At 44.5% G+C, this 26,187-nt stretch overlaps 1 protein-coding gene across 1 annotated transcript in view; it reads left to right on the plus strand.

Moving 5' to 3' along the window:
* Nucleotides 1–26,187, plus strand: part of TLN1 (talin 1) — a 3,443,760-nt gene that overhangs the window by 2,176,268 nt on the left and 1,241,305 nt on the right. The gene's annotated exons all lie outside the window — the stretch shown is intronic.

A 26,187-nucleotide genomic window follows, 5' to 3' on the forward strand; every position in this document is an offset into this window, starting at 1 on the left:
TCATGGCTATTCCTCCCTTCCTAGTATTCCATACAGACAGGGTAACTTAGAATTAACCCTTCCTTCATGCCCAAGGTGGTTAATGACCTTTCCTTAAACCAAAGCCATGCACCTACCCACCTTCTTCCCCAATCCACAAGGAGACAGTGAGAGAGTACTCCATTCCCTGTATGTGCAGAGACAGCTCAGATTTTATATGCACAAAACCAGGGCCATCAGACAGGCTGACCCAACTGTGTATCCTTCCACCTCGGAGCCCTAGTGAAAGCAATATCTAAACAATTTCAACATGGATTTTCAAAGCTATTACCTTTTGCTACAAGCACCACAATGGCCTCTTCTGGGGCATTCTTCAGGGGTTTGGACACTTCCATTATACTTGAGGCAACCACTTGTCCTTCTGTGCATACCTTCACCAAACATCACAAGTTAGACCACATTTCTAGGGCCAGAGCTGGATTTGCCAGGGCTATCCTGCATGGATTCCTGGAGAATTTTTCTAGGCTACCTCTCCCCTTCCTCACAGTGAGATTTGGCACTCACCCATATGTACAGAATACTGCAACATGTGAATAGAAGGACATAGAAAAGTTGTGTAAAATCTTACCATAACCATAGATGTCCTCCTCTTCCATGTTGCAGTATTCCTTCCCTCCCACCTACCTTTCCTGTTGTATGACAGTTCCCTTTTTGGATGGCACAGGACTGGCTTGACCCTTATAAGGACTGGTTCAGACTGGAGTGATCATTTCTGAGGTCTGGTGCGTGCAGACGTCACTTTTATGGCTCATGCTCTGCTAGCCATGTCAGATGTCCCACACACCATACAGTGTTTGAAATCTTTTGTATACTGGCCAAACGTTCGGGTAACAAGGAGAAAACCCATATGAGCACAATACTGCAACCTGGAAGAGGACGACACCTATGGTTATGGTGAGGTTTTACACAACTTTTCTGTCTTTGGCGTGCTCACCTGCCATTTGAATTGATTGTGGTGTGGCTGGCAAAACATTGTCACTTCAATTATTCCCTGCCTTAAAAGTTACCATTCAGATTGACCATGAAGGGCATGATCACTTTTGTTATGTAGGACTGGACTTCTCTACTGTTAATGGAACAATGTAGATACACCTACAGAGTCGCACAAAAATTTGTCTGTCACAGAACCATCAGGGGGTGTAGTGCAGCAGGATACCCTGCCTTACCCTAGTTGAGATGTACTTGGGTCATTAATATGACAAATTCTCTGCATTACTAGTCAGGATAGTCCAGATGTCATATTTGATGGTTCCTGTTCAGCATAGAGTATACCACTGTACAGACTATTCAAGAAAAAGAAGATTGGAAAATTGTTCTGGAAAAGTAATTCTAATTTCAACCTGTAGAGAAAGCTATATCCCTGGAATTTGTTGTCTACAGTGATGCATCACATGGAAACCTACCTGATGATGACTGTAAAAGGAGATGTTTTATTGTTTTGATGGGAGAACAAGAAACATTTTCACCCCTTTGCTAGCAGTCAAAACGAATTAGAAGAACGGTAGTACACTCTAGCCCATACATTCAGGAAAAATTATTTTGGTGTCAGTTGGTGTCCACACTGCATTGATTCTGAATTTATAGCTGGTGATGTATGGAATGATAATCCTTCAATTAACAATTAGTATTTGGTTGAAGCTGTTCACTTTACAAAACCTTTTTAGCAGGAAAAAAAATTGCCTTGAAATCAAAAGAACTCATTCAGTAGCAGACTGTTTTACAAGAATGTTCGTTTTCCACAAGCACTTACTAAAGGAATGTAGATTGACGGTGGAATCTTTGATGTCCTATTCACATGTTGCAGTATCCTGGACTTTTGGGTTTCCTTCTCTTGCTACCCGAACGTCCTGCCAGTATACAAAAGCTTCTTATCACTGCTAGGTGCGTGGGGTGTCTGACATGGCTAGGGGAATGCAGGCCATAAAAGTGACATCTGCACTCACCAGACCTCAGAAATTCTGTACCGCCAGTCGAATGTCAGCTTTTCCTGCCATACCGGCCATCTTAAGATAAGTACCCCATTGGGAAAGTGTTATTTTTTGGGTCACTGTCTGTCTGGGTTCATGTCAACCAGGAGGGGAAAGTGTAAGTGCATTCTTCAGATCCTGTAAAGATGCTCACAAGCTTTGCCTTTTTTGTCTAGGGCCTACGCATGACCATAAGTCCTGCTCCATCTGCTGGGCCTTCGTCCGAAAAACCTTGCATAGCAGACTGCATGTTGTAAACATCTATCTGGGGAATCAGTGCCTTAAGCACTTGGCTTTAGGCATGGAGGGGCAGTCCAGTCAGCCCATTGAGCTGCCCAAGAAGAAGGCCATAATTGCTATGCCTGAATCTATAGCTGCACCTCCTCTACCCGACATCCCTCCTGTGGCCAACATCAGCCTGGAGGAATGGTCACCGCCGAAATGGATAAAGCAAGTACCGATGTGGAAGCCACAGAACCCAGAGTGGAAAGCACGTCCATGGAGGTTGTGGATATGTCTGCTTCTGATGGTGAGGGGGAACCTCAGCTTGCACTGGCCTCTTGGATGGATCCATCCATTACCTTTCTGGTACCTGACCCCAGGCCTTCACTGGCTCCGACGCCCGCTAGGCCTTCCCTTAAAAAGGAGGAGAAAAGGAAGCGTTTCTCCCCCGACAGAGCCAGCCAGATTGGCAGGCTTTTTCACAGAATATGTTCAATGCCCTTATAGCTCTAAGGCCTGCTAGTCCCTTAACATCCCCAGTAGCTCCTCCTGTGATGACCACCTCCCAGGTTGAAGCTGAAGAGTCTTCTGACTCTTTCTCAGAGGATTCCCTTTCTTATATCTCCCAGTTACCTTCCTCCTTGGCTATGCCTACCCAGAAGAAGAATCTGCAGAGGCAGATTCCCCAGCTGAGGATCTCACCTTTGGGAAGACCACTGCAAAAATGACAGAGCATTTCAAATGGGATTCCTCTGAGATGGCAGAAGTTCAGAAAAGATATTATGAACTTCTTCAGATGGACTCCCCTGCCCCTTCAGCCATACCATTTCTGGAAGCATTTAGTGCAGCATCTCTCAGTCCTTACTCTCAGCCCCTTGCACCCCGAAGGCCTGATAGATTCTACAAAGTCCCTGAGGGAGCCAAATTCCTTAAGTGCCCCGCAGCTGACCCTGGTATTGTCTCAGTGTCAGCTGATAAGGCATCCAAACTCCTTCCATCCTCTTTCCTCCTCCCGACTGACAAAGACAGCAAGGCCATGGAACGCCTTTGGAAGAATGACTACACTTCCTCGACTTTGGCATTCAGGGCAATACATTATCAAACCCACATGTCCAAATGTTCCCTAGCCCTTTTGGAAAAAGCCACTAAACAATTGAGTGACATCCCAGACTCTCCTGCCAAAGCTCAGTTGTCCAGCCTTCTATTCCTCTCTTCTCAGGTCACTAGGCAGTCCATTAGGTGCAGCTATGATGCTGCAGAAGCTTCGGCAAGGTCAGCTGCATCTGCCTCAGTCCTGATAAGATATTCTGGGCTAAGGTAACAGCCGCTACCAGAGCAAAACTCTTGGATGCACCTCTTGATAACTCCGCTCTTTTTGGGTCAGAAGTGGCTGAGTTATTCAAAACTCTGCAACAAAAGGGGAAGGAGTTGCAAGACCTTAAGCACTTGTTTGTTTTTTAAACCAAAATTTCACAGGAATTACCCTTCGAAAACTCAGTTTATCATAAGGCATTCTGCCCCCACCCCTCCTTCCAGGGTCAGAAAAACTGCCAGGAAGCAAAGTACTCCTCCCAGACTGCAGCACAGAAGCCTCAATTTGAAGACAGGCCAGGTAGTCTGTGACTACCTGCCACTCTCGAACCCCCCCCCCCTCCAACTCGATTCTCATGTCCCAAATGCTCTCACTGTCTCCCTTTTTGGAAAAACATCACCACAGACAGGTGGGTCGAATAACAGAGAAGGGTTATCTCATGACCTGGATTACTACTCCATCTTGGAGGGGCATTCCGCAGCCCCCCAAAGAACAGCTCCCTTTCTTTCAACCAGTTCTAGACAACCTCATTGCCCAGGGTACTATTTAACATGTTCCCCTGACAGAAAAGGGAAAAGGATTCTATTCCAGGCTCTTTCTAGTCCTAAGGACAGATTCACCTGGAGACCAATCCTAGATTTCTCCCACTTCAGTCTCTTTCTGCAGGTTGCCCACCTTTCGAATGCTCACTCTGCAGCCCCTTACCTCGGGGGTTCATGGCCACCTTGGATATTAAGGATGCCAAACTACACATCCCCATAAGACCCAATTTCAGGAGATATCTTCGATTCTCTGTGGCCCCCTCACATTATCAACGCTCAGCCTTGCACTTTGGGCTTTCTGTGGCAACAGTGGTCTTCAAGTGCTTGACATCAGTGGTGTCCTCCTGCAGGACCCAAGGAATTCAGATATTCCCTTACTTAGATGACCTGCTTATTGAGGCGGACTGCAAAGAATCCCTCCTACTCCATCTGCAGACAGCTCTTTCTCTCTCCTGTAGGCACTGGGATTCAAGAAAATTATCCCAAGTCCAGGTTGACCCCCCTCTCAGGACCTTGTTTCCCTGGGGTACAGGATAAGAATAGATGTCATGAAGGCCTTCCTCCCACCTCAAAAGGTGGAAAATTTAAGGCATTACCTGCTTACTGTCCTTCAAGCCATGGACTTGACTGCGAGTCAGTACCTCAGGCTCCTGGGTCACATGGCATCGACCATTCTCATGTTACCATTGGCGAGGCTCCACATGAAAAAGCACAATGGTACCGAAGGTCCGTATGGACTGTGTGCTCATCCTCTAGAGTACAAAATCCCCTTCTTGCCTTGCCTCAAGAAAGGGATTCAATACTGTTTGAAGCAAGTGAATTGCTATCCAGGTCTACCCTTACAGGCCTTCCCCACTAGTACAGGGAAACGTACATGGATTCCTTGGATCTGGGATGGGGAGCAACCACAGGCTCCCTAAGAGTCCAGGGTACTTGGCCAGACTCCATTAAACAGGAGCATATCAGTGTCAGAGAGATGAGAGCAATTCTTTTGGCCCTAAAGCCTTCCAATTCACACTGAAGCAAGGCCCACTAAAGTTGTTCACAGGCAACACTACAGTTCTGTGGTATGTTAACAAACAGGGAGGATCAAAATTCTACTTGCTGTGCAGACTAGCTGTCCAAGCGTGGAAGTTTACCACAAACCAGGGAGTCGCACACCAGGCTGTGTACATCCCTTCAGAACAGAATGCTCAGGCAGACACCTTAAGCAGGTCCATGTCACAGTCCCACTAATGGATGTTCCACAGGGATGTGTTCTTGGACATAGTCCACAATTGGGTACACCTTAGATATCGGTTTGCCTCCCCTTTGAACAGACAACTTCCATTTTTTTTTTTGCACCAGGCTGCCCAGACGTCTGATGAGGGTAACAGATGTCTTTTCAGTCTTTGGAAGGGGATGTTTCTTTATGCATTCCCCCCCTTCCCAGTACTTCAGAAAAGCCTACTGAAAATTAATCAGGACAGACCAGAAATCTTGCTGGTGACCCCCTTTTGGCAAGACAGCACTGGTTCCCCCTCCTCCTGCATTTAGCCAGGGGCAGTCACCACAAGTTACCCCATAGAATGGACCTTCTTACACAGAACAGGGGATCAAGCCATCCCCACTGGCAATCTCTGAACCTCAACCTGTGGGTGATAGAATTCTGATCCCTTACAGACACCTCTACAGTGAGGATGTGCTCACAGTCCTGCAGGAGGCCAGGAAGCCTAATACTAAGAGCGTGTATATCTAAATGGAAAGGATTCTCCATATGGTGTCTACAAAGGCAGTTGACCCTTTCCAGGGTGATTTCCCTTTGGTACTGTCTTATCTGTGTGAACTTTTGCAGACTGCATACTCCTCCATTAAAACTCACCTGGTTTGTCTGCCTCCCCCCCCCCTTTGGCTTCTGGATTGCCTGCAAAGGTATTCCTAAAGGGAGTGCTGCATCTCAGGCCCCCCCTCCCCCCCCATGAAACCTTTTCCTCCCCCCGGGACCTGAATTACGTTTTGGAGAAGCTCACAGTAGCCTCTTGAACCAGCTTCTAAGGCTTCTCTGAAACACTGTACATGGAAAACAGTACCCCTAGTGGCCTTGACATCGGCTAGAAGAGTCCCTGAGTTAAGGCTGTCATGGCCATCCCCCCTTTCCTCATCTTCCACAAAGACAGGGTAACCCCCTTGGGCCACCCCTTCCTTCATGCCCAAGGTGGTCAGCGAGCTTTCCTTAAACCAAGCTATTCACCTCCCTTCCTTGTTTGGCCATCCTCAGAGTGACAGTGAGTGTGTCTCGTATGCCCTTGATGTGCGTAGACAGCTTAGGTTTTACTTGGACAAGAGTAGGGCTATCAGAAAATCGGGCCAGTTTTTTGTCTCCTTCCACCCCAGGGCCCTGGGGAAAGCAGTGACAAAACAGACAGTTTCAGCCAGGATTTCCAAGGTAATTTCTTTCTGCTATGCACACGATGGGAAATCCTTGTGGTCCAAAGTTAAAGTACACTCCACTAGGGCTATGGCCTTGTCAGAAGCTTTATTTAAGGGATTAGACACTGCCACCATTTTAAAAGCAGCTACATGTACAGCTGTCCACACATTTACCAAGCATTACAAATTGGACCAAATTTCCAAATCGAGGGCTCTCCTCCATGGATATTTGGAGAATAGTTCCAAACCACCACCCTCTGCTTCCCAGTGAGCTTTGGCACTCACACAAGAGTCCAGAATACTGCAGCATGTGAATAGAAGGACATAGAATTGTTGTGTAAAATCTTACCATAGCCATAGATGTCCTTCTCTTCCATGTTGCAGTATTCCTTCCCGTTTCCATAACTGTCCCTTCTTGGATGGCAATGGACTTGCACAGTTTTTTCCTGGGACTGGGGTCCAACAGGGGTGCTCATTTCTGAGATCTGGTGTGTGACATCACTATTGTGGCCCACGTTCCCCCTAGCTATGTCAGACATCCCACGTACCTAGCAGTGGTAAGAAGCTTTTGTAGATGGACCAAACATTTGGGTAGCAAGATCAGGAAACCCAAGAGTCCAGAATACTGCAACATGGAAGAGAAGGACATCTGTGGTTTATGGTAAGATTTTACACAACTATTCTTTCAAGAGGAAGCCAATGATTAGTTTAGATTTTACTACTGGTATGTTGTTGCTAGGTGTCTGCATATGTTCAGCCTAATTTCTGAAGCTCAGGATTCTTCCCTTTTATGTTGCATATGCCTGGCCCCTGGCATTTCTGTATATTAAAGTAGATAAGTTTTTTTTTTTCTGTCCCATCTCAGAACTTTCTTACCAAAGTCTATTGCAGATGCTTTGAAACTCTGCATTGGAAAGAGTATGTCTTCATCTTCAACTTTGTGGTTGTCCATCTTTAGAGCTCAGAAACAGAAAATTACCCTCTTGGGGAACCCATTCACTTTCCTTTGCTTATGTGTTGTTTGGTACTGGCAGTTCTTTATGTGTGTGTGTTTATAACTAGCCTTACATCTGGGCCCAAAAATGGTAAATTTGCCTATGGTAGGTAGATTCCGCATCTTGACATCCAGAAGTGCAATGTCTGCCACTCCTAAAACTCTGTTATTGTAGGTTGCATTCTCTGAATGAGTGCTTCAAATAGAAGAGGCTCAAGGCCATAATCCCTTCTGTTTTGGTGTCTGCCAGGGTAATCCACTTCCTTCGACATCCTCTGTTGAAAATAATGAAGGGTGAAGGTGAAAAGAGTTGTGGGAGACGTGACACTGGTGTCCAACACTGATTATCTGTCAGAAGTTTCTGTTTCCAGTGAAGTGCTTTTGCAGACCCCAGGTCCAAACACTAATTCTGATGATGCCCATTTGGAGAATACTATACTTGTTCTAACAGACATGTCTGAAAGGACTGATTCATAGGGAGAGTTCCTCTTCAGATGGCAGACCCAGGATGCTTGCAGAGGTTGTCCAGATTATTTCAGAGTGGGAATGCAGGATCCCCACCTTTTTAGTTAAAGGAAGCCAGGGGCTTTAGTCTGGAAGGCAGCCATCCCATAAAGATAACAGGAGTTGGAGTACACATTTCTTTAAAGACAGACAGACAAAACTAAATATTTGATGTTCTCCAGCCACCAGGAAAAATGACCAGCTTACAGACAGCCAGCCGTGTCTCCCTGACCCTGAACACACATCCACCATGGTCTATGGCATACTAAATGCATTGCAGATTCCTCACCCAGGTGTAGAACTTTCAGCCTGTGGAGTTCGTTGTTCTAAAACAAGGAATCAGTCTCCTCCGCAGGCAGAGATCTCCTAGGAAAGTTAGTGGCAAGAATTAGGCAATCTCAGTTGTCTTTCCCTCTGTGCTTGATATGGATAAAAGGACATTTTCTTATTTGAAGAAACCCACACCAAAATGGAAGGCTTCTTCAAAGGAAAAGGTAGGGATGCATCTGAGGCATAAAAGGTATTTTGACGTTGATATAAATGACCAAAAATTAGTGGTTATCCCTCTAATACAGGGAGCTCTTGAGCATGATTTTCTAACAATGTGTCAGGAACAGGACTCTGAAAGCCCCCTATGCTAAGAAACCTGCTGCCATGTGTAAAGGAAGAGGTTCTCATTGGTGGACCCAACAATGTGCCCTGCACAAAGCAATGTCTTTGCCCCTACAACCAACAATGATCCTTGCAGCTGACTCTTCAGACATAGCATAGGAAGCTTATATGGAGAATTTTCAGGTGTACAGAATTTGGGGAGACTGGGATACGAGAGAAATGCACAACATTAGCACGACATTTAAGAGATTCTGGCACTGAAAGCCTTTCACACTATTATGTAGAAGGGATTCTACAAATGAAAAAGCACACATACGGTGCATAAGCAAACAAGAATTTATTCACCCTTTCTTGCTCTGCAGGCTGGCTTTGCAAGCCCAGGAGATTGCAACACAAGCCTGTTGGCCATGTGTTTTCCTTTAGAAAATGTTGTGATAACAGACAGACTGAGCAGATCCCTGTTACGTCCTTACAAGTAATGTTACATAGAAGGGGAGGACATTCCAAGACTTGACCAGCAGATCGTGTGTACTAGATGTAGACCTGTTCACCAAACATTTGAATAGGCAATTTTACTCCGATAACTCCAGGAGAATGGAAGATAAATGCCTTCACCCAGAGTTGGACAGTCAGTCTCTGTATGCTTTTCCTCCCTTATCTTTGATCTCTAGGGTAGTGACAAAAGTAAAGGAAGAAAGGTAGAAATGATTTAGCCAAGGCTACAATGTTTTTTTTTTGTCATTCTCTCTGCCAAGAGTAAATCGGTGTTGCCTCAGCAAATGAACCTACTGATGCGATATAGAGAGTTCTTGCTGCACCATTGCCTGATCACAGTAAGACTGACAGCTTAAGACAATCTTTTCTTCATCTCAGGCAGGCACAGATGTTCAGGGGACATGCTAGAGTTTTTGAAGGAGGCTTGGAATCACAGTACACTAAAATTTGATGTAGCTATAAATAGATTCTCCTTCTGGTGCAAAGCCACGGGCCTTGACCCCATAAAACTTGTGGCACCTGTCCTGAAATACTGATCAGACCTGTACAAACATTGTTCAGCTTACATATCTGTTATTGCGCGTGTCTGCTATTTCACTCTGTCCATCTACAGATCCCCCTTTATATTCCAGACCTCCAGTTAGAAATTCATATCCACCTTAGGCTGACAAAAAAACAGATTCCTCCACCATGGGATCTCAGCTCTATACTAGAGAAATTGACTTTGCCCCTTTTTGAATTCATCGGCCTTTTCTCCTGTTCAGTTCCTGTCTTTGAATATGCAGTTCTTGGTGGCAGTTTCCTCACTTTTCAGGACTCTGGGCTGTAATGTGTAAGGTACCTTTCCTGGTTTGCTATATTGCCTTTTGTTATCAGTATCTTGGGAAGCAAGTCTGAGGCCATATTATAGCTTGTTCCACTGGAGCTTACAGCTACCACTAGAGCCACATTTACTAGACACCAGCCAGGCCATTTGTTAACCAGCTGCACAGTCCTCTGTGTACACCTTTTCCAAACATTATACTAGGAGGTATACAATTAGAAGTAGAGCAGGATTTGTCTCTGCTATCCTGCATGGTCTTATTTTCAAGCATGTAGTCCTCCTCTCCAGTCCCTCACTGCTTTGGGAATCCTCCAAAAAAGTGGTAACTGCATCAGTGAATGCTGTAATGGACAGAGTACTCTTGTTTTAGGAACTTATAAATTTGGATGCTCTAGTAGCGTCACGGTCCAAGTGTCCTCACTCCACCCCCGTTTTGTTGTCTGAACTTGCTATGGGGCTGATGAGATGGCACCTTTATCTTAACCTTCATCCTGTCTATCCTACTAGGCTGCTGTCCCTTATTTGTTTGCTATCTTCTTGGAGTACAGCAATTGGGGTGCCTTTGGTGGACTTGACCAGGCTCTGGTGCCATGATTCTGTACCACTGTATTTTTACAAGGGCATGAACGATCTGAAGATGGTGACAGCCAGTGCACGCTTCATACTATTGATGTCCTCATTTCAACGGGGGTTTCTGCAACAGAAGAGCTATTGGAACATCTACATTTACAGTGTGTACCTAATATGGCTGTACTTATTCTTGCAAACCAGGCCTCTATTGCAGGGAGGGAAAGAGAAATCCAACAAAAAGTAAGAAAGTCCATATCAAGAAGAACTGACAAGAAGATGGCAAGGAAAAACCCGGAGGGTCAGGGCCAGTTTTCTTACAGGGAGCAGTCATAAGTACATGGGAGTCCTCCAACTACCACCCCACTACCCAAGCAGAAACATTGCAGGCATTATTCCCCAAATGCCTTCCAGTTTGGCAGCCCATAACAAGGGATACATTGATACTACAAATGGTCAAAGAAGTATACAGATAAGACCCACAAAGATCAGGCTCCCCCCACTGGTGTTACTATCTGAAGATTGAGTGCATATGATTCCCCCAGTCTCTTAGAAAAAGGAAACAAAATAAAAGTCGTTAAAATTGGAAAATCACACCACTTTTATTCAAATCACCTCAAGTGAGCGCTTTCATCTGTCCAACTAGGTCAGAGACTTCTTCAGACTGAGGTACAAATACACACACTGATTTTTAATCTGAGACCTCACATGATTGCAAAGTACACCCCCATAATAAAAATACATGACAGACCACATTTAACAAAAAAGACAAAAAATACATTACTAGACATAGTAATGTTTTAACCCTTTTTTGTTTAAAAACATTACAAAATCTTCCCTATTATTTAGGCCTGGTGGAAAACACTCATTTAATGTAACTTGTCAACAATACTGTAACCACCCAAGCTCTTCTTCAGGGTTTATCACTTTTTGAATATTTTGTAAGGCTTCCAGTACCACAAATTTAAAATCCACTTTGCAGCCTATTGTTTTGTAATGCTTCCCTAATGCATTTTTCTCATCTCCTATTTGTATTGCATATTTGACTTCGTAAATTCTTTTATTTAATTCCCGTGATGTCCTTCAAGGATGCATCTGCAGTCCTTACAAATGGGTTGTCCTGTCGTCAGGCAGCCCTTCGGTCGGCCGGATTCCAAAGTCTGGGTCTGGCCTCGGCTGGTGTCGCACTTCACCCAACATCACAGCTGCAGTTCTTCGGGTATAAAGGCATCAGCCGACGCCATTTTCCTCAGTCTTTCTTGCCGCGTGGCGCCCGAAGCAGAAGCTGTTCGCAAGTGCCGGTCGGTCAGAACCAGAGATTACTACTACCGAATACTTCTACTACTACCGAAGACTTCTAAAAAGCTAAGTACCCCGTTGGGGACTCTTTCTTGCCTCAGCCGATGTCAGAAAAAGTGAATAACTGTTTAACTTGTGGGAAACAAATACCTCATAAAGATTTCCACTCTTACTGCTTACCTTGTTTAGGCCCAGACCACGACGTAGCAGCTTGTCTAGCCTGTGCTTCTTTTAACCGACGGATGCTTAGACGTCGGTCGGAATTTGCTGAGGAGTTTTTCGCCCGCTTTTGCTTACATTATGCCGCCGGATCCTCCGACCACGCAAATTTCTAAAAAACGCAAGGAAAAGGACCGACACTCATGGTCCGCGGTTTCGGCCGAAACCGCGGTTAAGCCAACCGCGAGTGTCTCGGTTTCAGCTGAAACCGAGCTCGCGGTTCTTCCTTCAGCCGAAAGCTTACCTCCTACCGAGGCCTCATCCAACCTGGTGGAATCGGCTACTGAAATCCCACCTGCTCTTGCAGGCTCCCAGGATTTATCTGATACTATCCCCTTGGATATTTCAACCCCTGCACGTGGAGCTGCTAGGCCACCTGCAACCATGTCGATTAAGGCCTTTGCCAGGGCTAAAGCAGCTAAATCTACCAAACCTGTGCCTGCTAAGACCCCCTCTCACAGGCCTAGCTCTAGTTCACAAATGCTTAGTCTAGCAGAGGATCTCATTTCTTTGATCCGGGGATCCCAACCTCACCCAGACAGGGCTTCTCACCCACCTCCAGAGAAGAGGCCTAAAGCAGAGCCCCCTGAGCCAGTTTCTACAGATGACTCCTCTGATGATTCAGATAATTCAAACCCTCCAGAGGGTCCTTTCTCCCCTTATGAAGACTCTGATGCTGAAGAGTCCATTCCTTCTGCCTCTCCGCCTGAGGAATTTTCCTTTGGGGAAACCTTGCATGCTATGAGGGAACAATTTCAGTGGCAGGGCCAGGATTTTTCAGACTCTAGAGAAAGGCTTAGAACCTTTCTGCATTTACCACAGCATAGGCCTTTAGCCATCCCTCCAGTTCTGACTGTTGTGGATGATGCATTTAATGATGCTTGTACTGCTCCTGATTCACTTCCTCCGGCCCCTGCTAAGCCCGATAGGTACTACAGGGTCCCGGACACGCATTATCATTTGTATAAGGCTCCTTTTGCAGATCCCGAAACCATCTCCCAGGGACCTAAGGCGGTAGCAGCTACCTCTGCCAAAAACCCCCTCCCCTCTGAAAGGGAATCCAGGGCCTTAGAGAGATGGGGTAAAAAAGTTTACACTTCTGCTACTCTGTCAGCTAGGGCCTTGAACTGTCAATTCCACATGATCCAGTATCAAGAATTTATGTTAGACCAATTAACTAAACAGCTGTCCTCAGATGAACCATTAGACAAAAAATCTGTTCAGGAAATGGTACATAACATTCAGCAGGTCAGTAATCATTCCTTAAAATGCGGCTGTGATGCACTGGAGGCTTCCTTTAGATCAGCCATGACTGGCACAGTGATCAGAAGACATGCATGGTTAAAAGAGCAGGCCTTACCAGACCATGTCAAATCAAAGCTACTAGATGCTCCCATGGACAATATCAATTTGTTTGGCTCTCCTGCACAACAGGTGCTGAAGAAGATGGAAAAGAAGGCAAAATCGGTCCAGACAGTCAAAGATTTCTTACAGGTCCAGCCTCCAAGGTTTAGCAGGAATTGGCCCTCCAAGAATTGGTCCTTTCCAGACACCTCCAGAGCTCAGAGAGGCAGGAATAGGCGCTCAAGAGGCAGAGGTCAATCCAGAGGTGCCTACAGGGGACGTCAGTGGCAGGCTAACAACCAGCGAGGTACAGCCACAGATACAGCCGCCACCACTACTACAGGACAATCACAGTGACTTGGCTCTGACACCGCCTACCAGGGAACAACTAGAAGCACCCTTAGGCGGGAAACTAGCCTTATTTTCAGTAAACTGGCATTACATCACAGGAGACAAGTGGATTTTGCAGACAATAGACCAAGGTTACAGGTTTCACTTCCATACTCTACCAAAGAAGAGAGGAATGCCAAACCTTCCTCCAAATCAAAAGGCAGAAGCTCTAAGACAAATAACTCACTAAGGATGAGAGCTGTAGAAAAGGTACCATCTATGGAGCAAGGACAAGGATTTTACTCCAGGCTCTTCCTGGTACCAAGAAAAGAAAACCAATGGAGACCTATTCTCGATCTGTCCACTTTAAACACATACCTCATTGTCCCAAAATTCAAAATGCTGACCCTACAGCAACTTCTTCCCATGTTGGGCAAGGAGTCTTGGCTGGTAACTCTAGATCTCAAGGAGGCATACCTGCACGTCCCCATACGACCAAATTGCAGAAGATACCTCAGATTTCTTGCAGGATCAGAGCATTATCAATTCTCAGCATTGCCCTTTGGCTTATCTACTGCGCCCAGAGTGTTCACAAAATGCCTGGCATCAGTAATTGCTCATTGCAGGCTTCAGGGAATCCAAATCTACCCTTACCTGGATGACTGCCTGTTGCAAGCGGACAACAAAAACAAGCTAGCAGAAGACTTGAAAAGGGTCATTTATCTACTGCAAGCTCTGGGATACACAGTCAATATAAAAAAGTCAAGGCTGATACCATCCCAAAGGATAACCTTTTTGGGTGCAGAACTGGACACATCAAAACAAATGGCATTCCTAACAGTAGAAAAACAGGAGCAACTACCTCTCTACTTCTTGGCATTAACAAAGAAGAACCAGCTAACAGCAAGAAAAGTCCTGCAAGCCTTGGGTTTCATGGCATCCTGCATAATATTGGTTCCACATGCCAGACTGCATATGAGAAAGTTACAGTGGTACCTAAGGAATTTATGGTCTCAGCACAAGCACAGCCTAGAAACCCAAATTCCAATAATCCCATGCCTGAAGCAAGAATTCCAATGGTGGGCTCAGGCCTGTCAATCAAACAAAGGACTGCCCTTCCACAGCACTCAACCAAGCCAGACCATCACAACGGACGCCTCAGACCTCGGTTGGGGGGCGCACATGCTGGACAAGTGCATTACAAGGCTTATGGACTCAAGACCAACTGCACCTACACATAAATCAAAAGGAAATGCTGGCAGTAAAACTGGCAATTCAGACATTCAGACCACTTCTTCGACAAGGTCAACTGTTGATAAGGACAGACAACAACCCAGTTATGTGGTACATCAACAAACAGGGAGGCACACATTCGTACCATCTATGCCGGATGGCAATGGACCTCTGGAATGTGGCCCTGAGCTTCAACATTCAGTTACAAGCAATTTTTGTGCCAGGAAAAGAAAACATTGTGGCAGACATACTAAGCAGAACTATCACGGATGCCCACAAATGGATGTTGCATCCGGACATCTTCAAAACCATTACAAGAAAATGGGGACTACCAGAAATAGACTTATTTGCATCCCCACGCAATCACCACCTGAAGAAATTCTGCACAAGGACGTACCACCCACTTGCTTGGAAAGTGGACTCCCTATCTTTCAGTTGGAAAAACCTGACAGCATATGCATTCCCACCACTTCCTTTGATGCACAAGGTGCTATTGAAGATCAAAGAGGACTGTCCAAGGATCATCCTGATAGCTCCGGACTGGCCAAGGCAACATTGGTACCCATTACTGAGGAGCATGTCTTGGGAACAAATATGGCCTCTACCCCTAGTTCCCTTACTGTTAACACAGAACAACTACAACACCCTGCATCCAAACCTGAAAACACTGCAGCTGACTGCCTGGAACATTGCATAACACCAAATAACCCAAATTTATCCCAAAGGGTTAAAGACATTATCTTGGAGGCTTGCAGACCCTCAACAAGAAAAAAATATTCAGCAAAATGGAAAAGATATCACATTTGGAGTACTACAAAAGGAGAAAATGTGTCACTGGTAAACATAGCCAACATCCTGGAATACTTGGCAGAGCTCTTCCACAACGGCCTGTCCTATTCTTCCATTAAGATTCATGCATCAGCTATTTCAGCAGAATACAATTTGGATCCTCCAGTCCTCTCACATCCTCTGCTCAGGCAGTTTCTGAGAGGAATTAAAAATGTAAAACCACCTAGGAAGCCACCATTGCCAGCATGGGACTTGAACTTTGTGCTAGAAAAGTTGACACTCCCTCCTTTCGAACCAGCAGCAACAGCAGAATTACAATACTTATCATGGAAAACTGCCTTCCTGCTTGCAATCACTTCAGCAAGAAGGGTATCTGAGCTACAGGCATTAATGGCAGTACAGCCCTTCCTGATCTTCCATCAAGATAGAGTGTCCATGAGAACAAACCCTACTTTTATGCCAAAGGTGGTCTCCAGGGTATCTTTAAATCAAGCTATCCACCTACCTACATTCTTCCCCAACCCACAGAACAGGGAGAAAGACTTTGCATACCTTGGATGTACATAGACAATTACGCTACTACCTGGACAGGACCAAGAGCAATAGAAAAACTGACCAGCTACTGGTAGCATATGCAACAGGAATGGAAGGAAAAGCAATTTCAAAACAGACAATCTCTAAGTGGATAGGAAATTGCATTAGATTTTGTTACTCCTACCATGGAAAGAAAACTCCAGAAAACATCAGGCCTCACTCTACAAGGGCTACAGCCACTACCACAGCTTTTCTACGAGGAGTGGCTACCAAAGACATTTTAGAGGCTGCTACTTGGAGCTCCGTGCATACATTTGCCAAGCATTATAATTTACCTTTATACTCCAGATCCCGAGCAGGTTTTGCCACTGCTGTTTTGCAAGGGATCTTAACTACACCATAATCTTATTTCTCCTCCTCCCCAGTTTGGCTATGGTATTCTACCCATTTGTAAGGACTGCAGATGCATCCTTGAAGGACATAGTACAGTTTTGTACCTACCATAAATGTAGCTGTCCGATGGGCATGCATCTGCAGTCAGGATTACCCACCCTCCTTCCCTCTGTGGTACTCCTAGGGTATTTGCCCATCTTGTAGCTGGCTGGGGAATCTATTATGGTGTATTTGTTTGTATATATGTACATACATGCTTATTTTTTGTTTGCTCTCTACTATTTGGAACCATTTGCATTTATCCAAATTTAGCCTTCCTAGAGGGCACCTGGCATCTGGGGCAAGAAACACTGAGTAAAATGGCGTCGGCTGATGCCTTTATACCCGAAGAACTGCAGCTGTGACGTCGGGTGAAGTGCGACACCAGCCGAGGCCAGACCCAGACTTTGGAATCCGTCCGACCGAAGGGCTGCCTGACAACAGGACAACCCATTTGTAAGGACTGCAGATGCATGCCTATCGGACATCTACATTTATGGTAGGTACAAAACTGTACTTTCTTCCTATGTAGAATGCTTTGCATTCTACACAAAAAGTTAAATAGGTTCATAGGTAGGTACTAGGCTGTCTGCCCTGGAGCCTATATAAGCCTAGCCAAAAAGGTACTCTGGCTTTCGCCATCCAAGAAAATGATTTTCCTGTGCCCCTGTCAAGCAGTGCCGCAGACGTGATCCCCAGGGTGAATTTTCTGTTTTCTATCCAGTCGTCAATATTTTTCTTAGAGGGCCAATGAGGGGCTTTGATTGACATGAATGGGTAGTTTGTTCCAGAGTATGGGAAGTCTCTGGGACATGAATCTATCCCTCCAGCATGTTCTGTTTATTGTGGTGACAAGGTTTATGTCCCTGGAGCATGTAGTTTGGAGAGATTGGGATTTCTTTGTGTAGCATGTCCAAGAGCTATGGGTTTTGACATAGCTTTGTATGTTAAGCAGAGATCGCCTCTGACTAGGCGATATGCGACGGAGTAGAGCAGAAGTTTTTTGAGGCAGTCTGCATATGGCATCTGTTTGAGGTCAGTAATTCTCTTACTGAGGTATTTCTGTGACCTTTCCAATTGTTGTATGTGTCTTGTGAGATGCATGCCAAACGGGGCATTGTACTCTAATGGGTCTGATGAGGGGTGAGTATAGAGGAACTATGATCTCCTTTTGTCTAGAGGAGAACCCTTTTGTGATGAGGTGTGCCACATAGAAGGACTTCTTGACTACTGTGGCGATGTGGTTATCAAAGGAGAGACTACTGTCCACCTGTGTCCTGAGGTCTCTTGTCACACTTTCAGTGTTTAGTGAGCTGCCGCCTTTGTGGTAGTTCATGGGTACCGAGTTTTTCCCAAAGGGGATGACAATGCAGTTCTTGGCATTGAGCTTGAGGCCATGATTTTGACACCAAGCAATCTGTCTCTGTGAGGCCCTTTTGTAGAATGTCTACATCCTTAGGTGATTCTATTATGGCTCCCAGTTTGTAGTCGTCTGCGAACTTTGTTAGCCAAAGACCTTCTGTGTTGGTCTGCACTTAGGGAAGTAGATGCTGAACAGGAGAGGACCCAGGACCGAACCCTGTGGTACTCCACTCGTCACTGGTCTGAAGTTGGACTTGGAGACTGCTACTTTTACAGTGTGGGTTCTGTCAGTGAGCCAGTTGGCCACCCATCTTGTGACATAAGGATTTATGCCAGGTTTAGTGATTTTATCTATAATTCCAGAGTGAGGGATGGTATCAAAAGCCTTGGCGAGGTCAGGATAGGCTGTGTGCACTACCTTGCCCTTATCTATGGCTCTAGCGACTGCTTCAAAGAAGTAAGTCAGGTTTAGTAGACATGATCTACCTTTTACAAACCCAAACTGAGGGGGTCAAGGGTCTGGAGGTTACCTAGGTCTTTGTTTATAAGCTCCAAGATGCGTTCCATGGCCTTGCAGACCAGGCTCATCTGGCTAATGGGGTGGTAGTTTCCGGTGTCTGTGGTGGTACCCCCTTTGTGGAGTGGGATAACCGTCGCTGTGTGCCATTCAGTAGACACATAGCCTGAGGTAAGGCTATGATTGAACATGGTACTTGGGTGGGGTGCCAGTTCATTCTGTAGTTCATGCAGTACGCAGCCTGGGATGATGTCTGGTCGCATGGATGCTATATTCTTGGCTTTGGAGAGTGCGGCCTTGTTCATCCGTGATTACAGGGGCTTTGCATTCTTCCGGTATTAAGATGGGCCCTTTGGTAGGTGGGAGGGGGGGTAAGGTTAGCACTGAACCTATCTGCCAGGATGTTGGCAATATCGGTTGGTTCTGTATATTTAGTGCTATTGTGCTGTAGCTCAGAGCAGATCTAAGTGTTGCCATTGAGATTCTTGACATAGCTGTAGAATGCTTTGTGGTTGTCTTTGGAATTAGTGGCGATTTTATTTTCATAACTGGCTTTGGAGGATTTTGAGGGATCTCACCTTCTTGCCGAGTCTGACCAGGAAGTTCCTCCAATCTTGGGATTTTACTCTTTTGTAGATTCTTCCTTCTGTTGTAGAGTTTCTTTATGGCAGGGGACACCAGATTGGGTTTCCTTTTCTGATTTGCATGTAAAATGCCCTTTTATACAGACCCTACAATTCCCTACTGTTACTTCTTCTGAATACGGTTAAAACATTTAATCATTCCCTTTTTTTCCGGCCCTTTCTTTCGCTTGTTTAATTTATCCTGAAAGAAATTTTTGCAACACTTGGCTCTCTCCTGTGTAAAAATAGGTCTGTAAATGTTTATCGACAAAGACAGACTGTCTCTTACTATTACCACTAGACACTATAGGTCTTAATGGTGGATCATTTACATCCTTGTGGATCGTTGGTAACCCAATGACCCTGCTAATTTTTGGGTTACCATTAATAAAATACTTTCTCAAATTCTGATCTGTCCTGCCAGTACAAAACCATTTTTCAATACATGAATTTATGAAAGCATAACTCCTTTTTATTTCATTCATAGTGGCTTTCCTATAAAAATCATTATCGGCTAATAATTTTACCATTTTGTTTTCATATGTTTTTCTGTTAAGTACTACCAATGCTCCCCTTATGATGACTTTCTAAAGGAAGCTGAGAACTTTAGCAGTAAAATGCTTTTAGGGGTGCTTTTAGGGGTTATCCCACGGAAGATGTAAAAGTTTCTAATAGGGAAACTGTAGAGCAAAGGGAGAATAGGGGTAGAGGCAGGACTAGGAACAAAAGCCCGTATATTAATAGAACCATAATGCCAATGCAAAACAGTGTAGATTCAAGAGTTAATAAAATATTACCAAAAGCTGAGAACTTTAGCAGTAAAATGCTTTTAGGGGTGCTTTTAGGGGTTATCCCACGGAAGATGTAAAAGTTTCTAATAGGGAAACTGTAGAGCAAAGGGAGAATAGGGATAGAGGCAGGACTAGGAACAAAAGCCCGTATATTAATAGAACCATAATGCCAATGCAAAACAGTGTAGATTCAAGAGTTAATAAAATATTACCAAAAACTGGGGACTCTTTGGAAATGGCCCTGAAATTACAAAAAAATCTGGGGATAGAGCTAGCCAGTTTCTCATATTATTTTGAAGGGGCCCTTGCCCACTTGTGCTACTGCTGTTAGTCTTTACAAAATGCCTGGCTCAAGTACTGAGCCAAGAGCAATTCATATCTTCCCATAATTGGATAATTTACTCATTCAGGCATTGTGATTCACACCAAACTTGCAAATGTCAAGTCTGTTGCCCCCCTGGAGGGTGATTTTTGGGCGCCCTTTTAGCAACCTACAGAAAACCTTTATGCCCCTAGTCAAAATGGAAAGCTATTGGGCTTATTTTCTTCATCTTGTAGGTTAGGGCAGACTACAACAGGAGAGTGCCTCAGAGTGCTAGAGGTACATGGTATCCGCCATCCTGAATTATACCTCAAGATAGGTTACATATATGAAAGCTCTAGTGGTAAATCTAAAGTCCACTTGGAATAGTGGTAAGTCTAAGGTCCACTTGGACCTTATTCAAACACTAGAAGGTCATTCCAGTCCTTCTCTGTTTACCAATAAAATGGAATTGCAAGCCAAATAGAACACACTGAACATATGGGTCCCATTCTGTCAAAAAAGTCCAAATCAGACTTTTGAAACAAATTCTTTGGACATGGCCTGGAGAGCCTTCATACAGAACCTCAAAGTGCCAGGGAGTGTGGGAGGGTTTCTAAAGGGGGAAACACATAAAATAGATGTTAAGCCTTTATTCTGAGCGTCAAAGCTTCCAACCAGATGTTGGCAGATGATTCCTTGGAAGTGATGGTGGACAGCGCTACAGTAATGTGATATGTCAACAAGCAAGGGATGGACAAGATATTTCCAGGTTATGACTGGCCTGGGTCTGGCCTTAATGTTCATCAAGGCAATCTACTCAACCACCCATGAGAATGCTGTAACAAATCACTTAAACAGATTGAAGGTAGATGCTGCACAAGTGATGTCTTCTTTCAACTAGTGCATTGTTGGGGTGTGCCCCCAGATAGACCCGTTTTCGGGACAATAAACAACCGAGGCAGTTCTCGAGAGGCTTGTGTTGACAGTAGCTTATTCCATAAACTAGAAAGATCTTTTTCTGAATGCCTTCCCCCTGATCACCTTGCTCCCCAGGGTGATTCCAGAAAATGAAGAAAGAGGGGATCAACATGTATGTGTTAGTACATTTTTGGCCAAGCAACATCGTTTCTCAGTGAACTTGGAAATGTTCATGGGAAGTATTAGATGCTTCCAAAATGGACATTCTGTTACAGAGACAAGACATCCATGTACACCCCAGTTTGATGACGCTACACCTCACTGCATGGGTAAGTTCATCCTGATGTCTTTTAAGCACCAGTACACAGAAAATTGCTCATTGTAGTTAGGAAATCCTGTGTATCCAAATAGAACATTTTCTTGCTGGTGCCAGGCAACGGAACAAGACATGAAAACAGCAGCTGAACCCCTAGTACTTAGTTTCACAGTGAGCTGTTATGGTTCAGCCTTGGTTTACACATCTGTTAAAAGTTCATCTCTGTTTTTTTAGCCTGCCTACCACTAAGTCCTCCCTTAGCCAACTTAAGACTAGTGAGACAGTTCTTAAAAAAAAAAGTTCTTTGAGACCACCAAGGAAAAGGACTGCCCTCTCTGGGATTTAAACTGTTTTCTAGAAGACATTACTTAAAACAAATGCCTTTGTGCCTGCTGCCTCAGCTAGGAAAATATGAACTGCAAACTGTGATGTGCAAATGGTCATTCATCCTTTTTCATGAGGATAAGGTGAAACTGTGAAATAATCCTTCCTGTATACCAGTGGTAGTGACATCATTTTAGCTTATTCAGGACATACAGTTGTTGGTCTTTTTTCCCCAGCATCATGGTTGATGATTTAGTCAGTCAACTAACTGTTTTTTTGATAGTTTTCCAAACTCCACACTCCTTGTTGCCATCTTGTAGCTGGCAACCCATTTGGGTAAAGAAAGCTTTGTTTGTGTTTTTTGGGCTTTTAGGGTAATTGGCTGTCATTTATTATTTGGTTTTGTGCTGGATGTTAGCTGTGTATTTGATTTCGGGTATGGCCTTAGGTCTCCAAAAAATGCGAAAGTGTATGCGTAGAATCCCCCAGGAGACGCATGTAGTTTGTATTGTATGTCTTGGGGGGTAAGTGATCTAAATACATAATGTAACTCGTGAAAAAGAGTCCCATACCATACTCAGAAGAAAAAGCAAGTTGATTTTGAAGGATTTGTTACTCTCTGATACCACTGAGTCTAAAGCCAGAAAAGCAAAAGAAAACGAGGCTGAGAGGATTTTCTGTCAGGTAGGTCTTTCCTTTCTATGGCCAATGCTTCCTGAATTGAGATTTCTTCTCCCTGTCTTCACTTCTTTCGCTGTCAAGTTCTCAGGAACAGACAGGGATCAGTGGAGTCTTCCAGCTGAAGGTTTGTTTGGCTGCTGACCTGCTAGAAACAGAATGAAAAACTTTACATCAGAAAAAATTCTTTGAAGTCATAATGTTATCACCAGGTCTCTTGCATGTTTACTGGGAGAAAATGATGGCAACACTGGTAGAAGCACAGATCAAAATGAATGGTCCTCACTTACCCCCTTGTTTTTAGGACAGCAAGAAAGTGTCACTTTCTTCCAACCTCTACTGCTGCTTCCTCATACCTTGTTTCTGCACCTGGTACTTCAGGTACTGACAATTCCTTCATCGTTACCATCCTTGGAAATGGCACAGATCGGCTGTTCTGCACTAGTAACCTTATCTTCATCCTTTCTGTGGCATGTTATTACACTTTGGTAGTAGGTTTCAGTGGGTTAACATTAGTCTTGGCTCTGATGCTATCTGGGCTATTGTCAGTGATGACCTTGGCCTTGCCGGCATCAAAATCTTCTTAGACACCAACCTTCATTTTGTTGCTGGGAACCAGGATCATAACAGTGTCGGTGCTTTGGCCCTAATGTTGATTAGTCTGCTGATGTCTTTTAGGGTTTTTCAGTGGTTCTTCAGGCTCAGAAAGCAGTGCAGAAATAACCCCAAAGATCGACTGACATTCCATTAGATGCAGTACCTCCTGCGGCTTCAACCCTGGATGTCCCTTGTTCTAGGGTTTTACCCCATCCCACAGAGGCAAGGAAATGGAAAGCCAACTGAGAGAGATCTGAAGTTTCTGGCGCATAGTCCTCTTGCTCCCACAAGGACTAGTGTCTGTCAAGTGTGCCCAAGCAAAGATGTGGTGTAAAAGGAAATGGCTGGGCTTCTCTATGTAGTCCTTCCACTCAGAATGCTGACCTAGAATTGAAGCCCCCCCCCCCCAGTGACCCCACATTTGGGGAAGTATTTAGAACTGATAAGACAGCAAATGTTTGAGCCCACTGATGCAGTCTTCCTGGAAGAGGAAAATTTGCAGGTTTTCTGCTGTAACCCGACAAACTTCGGGGAGGGGGCTCCCAGCAGAACCACATCTTATTGTTTGGTTATGCAAAGGGCTTGGCAAGAATGAGGCATGATGGTAGCTATCCCTACGAGACCAGACCAGTTCATTTGGCTTTCCAAGGATTGTGAATTCTGGAGTTAGGCTGCTTTTAGTCAGCTGAATTTTTGTGGATGGCACCCTCGAAGGAGAGCTGTATGGTTCACTTCCTCTGACAAGGAGTTAAGGGCATTGTACCTCTTGGAAAGGAATTCTACAGGTCCTGTACCTTGTTTATAAGAGTTTTATGTTTAGGTTTCAGCACAGTCTGTCTGGGAAAACAGTAGAGATACTGAGTGAGTTGCCCTGTGAGAACTTCTAGGAGAAATTATTTTCTCAGGTGGCTAATTTAGCCAGTGTCATACACCAGACTGAGAGACTGTTGCGTGATGGAGTTGGTGGAGCAACTAGAGTAGTTGGGCCAAGCTTTGCCATTCATCACTATGACTCCTGACACTGATTTTGATGAAGTTTAAGGCATCATTCACTAATACCCCATTTGACAGTTCATCCCTGTTTGGGCACTGGGTGGAAAAAAGCAAGCAGAAAAGCAAAATACTTGCACCTGTGGGACTGAAATTCACCTGTCCTCAAAGAGCATGTTCACCATTATCAGACGGGTATGAGGAACCTCTGGGTTAATGCTATTCTAACATAAGCTAACATGTTGAGGGGGGGGGGGTTCAGCACAGGTGCTGTCCTACAGACAGAGGCATTTTGCATAAACTGGACTTCCACCGTGGGTAACCATGAAATATTTCTAGACTTGTCTAACCTATCCCTCTCAGGTGGCAGTCGGGGCTTTAGTTTTATTGGTTGATCCAAATAGATCAAGGAGTTAGTATCCAGAGGCTACACTGATATCTTTTTAATGCCCCCAGAGGCCAGCATCTTTAATGCTAGCTGTCCTCATCTGTCAAAAGTATATGGGCAAATAAAGGGTGCAAATGTCTTATCAGAGTGGGTCATCCCAGAGATAGTCAGGGCCAGAGAGGACTGGAATTTATTCATGGTTCTTTTTGGTGGCCAACAAGACAAAGGGCTTCAGGCCTTATTTTTATTTGAGAAGTCTAAATCAGTTTTTAAGAAAAATAAACTGTGCCATTACCATATAGAGCTGTTCATTTTGCATTTAGAGAGACTAGATGTGCTCTTTAGACCTTTAGGATACATTATATTTCTTTGGTATTGCTGTGCATGTCTGTGTCAGGATTATTTATTCAAATGTGTCTTGCATTTCTTCTTGTGGTGTATAAAAAAAGTGAAAGGCGGAAATCAGGAATTGTCTGATTGCTGCATTGCTTCTGTGCTGTAGTTCTGTGCTTGGGTTCTGTTTATGTGGTTGATTTATTTTGCTGACATATGTGAATTGTTATAATGGAGAGGTTTTAAGAAGTGTAAGTGAGTCAGCAAGCTCTCCTACCCCAGACAAACGTACTGAATGTTGCTGAGGGAAAAGCACAAAACTGTCAGTTGTGAGATTTTGTTAGTCATTCAGTCCAAGCACACTGAAAAATAGAAGTCTCCTTTTTGAGACTGAGAAACCTTAGACTTGAAAGGAAACTTCATAGCCAGGAACTTTTGGTGTTAACACTGAAGCCAGTTTCATCCACCTTGAAGGATGTGCCTGATACCATTATTCTTGCCTGTTAGTCTTTTAAGGCTAAAGAATACAAACTAGGGAAAAATCATCTCTTCTCCATGTTCTCAACCTAAAAAACATAAGATAGATTCCGTGGCTCCTTTTGTGACTCGTAAGACCCGCAAAATTCGTTAAATCTCCAAGTCTAACCTCATTGGCTTCTGTTAGAGATAAGGATCAACAGTTATAGCCTGCAGACCAATCTTGGCAACATTTCATTCTCTCCCCATAACTGTGTGATTCTTTGAGAAGGTTGCAGATGCCTTTGTGAAGGTTCTTCAAAAAGTGTCAGCTGTCAGACCCCTTAAGTTTTAGGGCAGGGAGAAGGGTTTTCTTAGCCATTCCTTTTGTCCCTTGGTCCTTTTGGTTCCCTCACTGGCCCATTTTCTACTGGCAGCATTCCTGAGGAGGCTGGAGTAGACCCATCGGATGCTGATACCAGGGTACCATTCGGCATTGTATACTTCCTTAATCTCCGACTGTATACTTCCTCAATCTCCGAGAAGCAGGTTTCTGTGTTGACCAGTCATTAAAGCAATTGCTAACAGGTCTGTCAGCCCGGACAATGGAGGTGGGGGTGGCAGAAAGAGGAGTGGATTTAATCCTTCACATTGAGCTCAGCCCAGATTTCTTCAGAGTATATGTTGGAAGGTTTAGTTTTTTATTGTTTGTTGTCCCTGCCATTGAAGCAAAGTGTTTCTGTGATATCAGTATCAATATTATTCTTTCTTGTGTTATATACATGAGCCTTAACGTTGTTGCTGTAAAATACCTATTCAAATCAGGTAATCCTAAACCATCTTGTTGTATGGGTAGAATCAACTTATCCAACTTAACTCTCTCCTTGTTCCCCTATCAAATAAATTCCTTCAACTCTTTGGGAG

This window comes from Protopterus annectens, chromosome 1.part1 (genome assembly GCF_019279795.1).
Source record: "Protopterus annectens isolate FY-2018-M chromosome 1.part1, PAN1.0, whole genome shotgun sequence".
Lineage (NCBI taxonomy): Eukaryota > Metazoa > Chordata > Ceratodontiformes > Protopteridae > Protopterus > Protopterus annectens.